The following is a 3,827-nucleotide window of genomic DNA, read 5'->3' as shown; positions in this document are numbered from 1 at the left end:
ACTTTGCCTTTCATCTTTTCGGGGTCGATAAATTAAGTACCAGTTACGCACTGGGGTCGATATAATCGACTTAATCCCTTTGTCTGTCCTTGTTTGTCCCCTCTATGTTTAGCCCCTTGTGGGCAGTAAAGAAAAAAGAAACGTTACCACGCCGGGCGAAATGCTTAGCGGTATTTCGTCAGCCATTACGTTCTGACTTCAAATTCCGCCGAGATTGACTTTGCCATTCATCCTTTCGAGGTCGATAAATTAAATACCAGTTCCGCACTGGGGTCGATGTAATCAACTTAATCCCTTTGCCTGTCCTTGTTTGTCCCCTCTATGTTTAGCCCCTTGTGGGCAATAAGGAAATAAGAAAACTTATCTTCACTGCTAAGTGTGCAGTGTCCTAATAGGTTCTTCATATTTATGTTTCAAACGAGGCCCCTGAGATGTATAGCAGTAAAGAGTTTATCAAGTGCCATCGTATTAACTTTCATGTATTTACTCCTTTATATTATTATATTTGAAGAATTCGATGACTAATTTCACGTGTATGATAAATTGCTAGCGAATAAAATAAATGTCTCGTAAACGTTTAGCGGCGAAGTTATTAATAACGTGGCTGTATTCGTGTAGAAATTTTCCCATCATTACTATTGTTATTACTTTTAATCCGGCAAAATACACGATCAAGCACAAATTTAGAATCAAGAATGCCGGAAATGTTCTGATGTACTTGTATTTAAAATACAAGGTACATACATTGTGTATGGGTATATGCGTCTATATGTATGTATGCGTTTTCGTTTGTGTGAGTTTACAAAGTGATGGAAGGAAGCGTTGAGTCAGCTCTTGACCTGATATATTTTATATCTGTCGAAACTTTTAGAAACATCTTTCACACAGTCTTGCACTTCTAATGCGATCTCACTCAAGTCATTAATTCGAGCAATTAAAATCCTTATTTATAAACACCACACGTAATTAATAGCAAATTGACCGAGCAATAGTGTCATATAAAACAGATAAAAAAAAATCCCATAAAAATGTCCAAACCATAATGACAACAGCTAATGCGAAACATATTTGTAAAAGAGCCGAGGGATACGTTCCAGATAGAGCAGAATTGTAGTAGTATAAAACCGTTATATAGAAAACCGGAACTATATAAAGTATACATAGAGACGAGACGATTTAAGTGTTAAGCTTATGGACATAGAGAATTCAGGCTCCTTGTCATAACATATAAACTCCTAAATTGTGAAGGCGAGGGAAGGACAGCTTAATGCATTGGTCTTTACGGACTCAATAAATTATTGGACATACTTAGCCTTAAAACATTGTTTAATGCATTTCCTTGAAGTTCAGCAACCACGCTTTGTACTTACCATAATGCGGGTCAAAGGAGCTGTCTATTTATCATCTCCTCAACACCGGCTTATTAAATGGCAAGAAGGATTACCAGAATGAAATATTAATGCCGAGATGAAGATATAGTGTCAAGAGTAAGAAGAAAAATATAGGAAAAATCAAAGAAATTATTCAGACAGCAAGTAAACAATATTTATGTCCTCGCTTACGCTTTGCAACGAATTTGACCACAACGTTTATATCTTAGCTCAGTGCTCTTTTAAAACACTATAGATAGGCTACTTAGGACGTCACTAATTGGATCATAAGAAGGTTCCGTTGATGAAAACACATTGCTTTTAAAACGAAGTTTGCGTTTGTACCGGTGTGGTTGGATATATTTAAATGATGGCTCAAAAGATATAAAAGAGATGTTGCCAGGTTACTGTGTATTGCCTTTATAAAAACACATCAATTACGCTTCTATTTTGATTTTTACGATTCTAGACAGTCGTATCTTATTGTGACACTTGCGTTATTTTGTTTGCTGTTTCTTTGTTTTCTATTTTATTTTTTTTCATTTTTTTCTTATATAATACTGTGCCACGCTGGTCAATTTTTATTCCACAATCCAAAACTAATTCTAAATTTGATCTCAGAATTTACATAATGCACTTGAAATAATATCTATATTTGTTTTCTCGAGGAATCCTAACTGGAAGTTAGCATCTTTTGTTTAAGATTCTTCTCACAATTGCACAAACCTCATATTTTCTACCAAGTTCCAATTGTAAAACAATATTTTCTGCAACATTACACTTTCTGAGAACGATGATAATAGTTTCAGTAGAATACCGGAAAAACATTGCTTACACATTTCGACTTGACTTTAAATAATACGCTTTGTACATTTTGTTCATTATCACTCCGGATTCAAAACATAAATACCATTAATGTAAAGACATCTGATTATATTGATTATATTGATTATATATTTGTCCTATAAACGTTTATGTTAGGCTAATGTAGTGAATATTTATAATCATTAATGTATATTCATTCGGGAATGCACGAAGACGTACATCACACTTTCGCTAAAACTATTAAACATATGCGTATCCATGTATGTACCAATGCAATTTGTAGATTATTAGATGTCATGTATATCAAAATATATTTGGGGATTGGTAGACTACGGGATGTGTTATATCTTGCGCAATACAACTCTGGATAAAAGACGGCGAGCTGGCAGAAACGTTAGCGCGTCGGGAGAAGTGGCACCCAATCTGGACAAAAAAAACATCTGAAAACCTTAGAAATACCATACAGTTGGCATTACTTGGAACTGCATGGATATTGCGTAAAGTACTGTCTGTGTGAGGTCCTTGCAGTGACTTGACATACAGTACAAACACCCAGTAGACAATATCTTTAATCAACAACCTCACGATATTGTATATTGTGCGACGTCTATAGAAATAATAATAATAAATAATAATAATAATAATAATAATTTTTTACTTATTTATGCGCCCTTTCAAAGCCCAGCCAGGCTCATGGGCCCGGTTTCCCGGTTTCCCGGTTTCTATGGTGTATGTGTTTCCCCCAGCTGGACGGGACGCCAGTCCATCGCAGCGTTACTCAAGAAACAGGAAGAAAGAGTGAGAGAAAGTTGGGGTGAAAGAGTACAACAGGGGTCGCCACCCCCACCCCCCTGCTAAAGCCTCGTGGAGCCTATGTGTTTTCGCTCAATAAATCTGGAAATCGAAATTGCGATCCTCCGACCGCGAGTCTGTTGCCCTAACCACTGGGCCATTGCGCCTCCACAATAATAATAATAATAATAATAATAATAATAATAATAATAATAATAATAATAATAATAATAATAATTATAATAGGCTACAGCAAATATTCTGCTCAATACCACAGATTTGCTTGTCAGTTGTTTGACCATAACCAGCTGAACATGCCCCTTAGTGGCTGACGATATGTGCATCTCTGATCACGAGCAGAAGTAGTGCGGAGCATCATAGCCATGTGTTGAGAGGAATTCTTTGGGGTTTGAATGATTCACCCCTGGAAATATGGATGCTTCGTTCAACATCCTTAAACAAACCTTATTCAAGGACCATTTGAACAGGATGGGCTACTCGACCTGAAGAAAATTCTAACTGGGCCCCCACCTGCGTGGTCATGCGCCGTTTATCTTGATATGAGATCACCATGTCACGCACATATGGTTGTGGTGCATGTGCCTGGTGTACTCTTATCAGACGGGTAGTCATGATGGGTATATTGGGCTTTGTATATTTTACCCCAGTGTCACTTTGATGGCATGCACTGCTCACCCACTCAATAATAATAATAATAATCGTCGATAAAATAAGCGCGATATATTTTAATGCCTTACAAGCATTATATCTCTATTAGTTTCTCTCTAGATTCGAGTAAGACAAAAATATGGTAATGGCAACAGCGACAAATGTTGAAAT

The sequence above is a fragment of the Octopus bimaculoides genome, chromosome 11, assembly GCF_001194135.2.
Source record: "Octopus bimaculoides isolate UCB-OBI-ISO-001 chromosome 11, ASM119413v2, whole genome shotgun sequence".
Taxonomy (NCBI): domain Eukaryota; kingdom Metazoa; phylum Mollusca; class Cephalopoda; order Octopoda; family Octopodidae; genus Octopus; species Octopus bimaculoides.
This window is presented reverse-complemented; position numbering follows the sequence as displayed.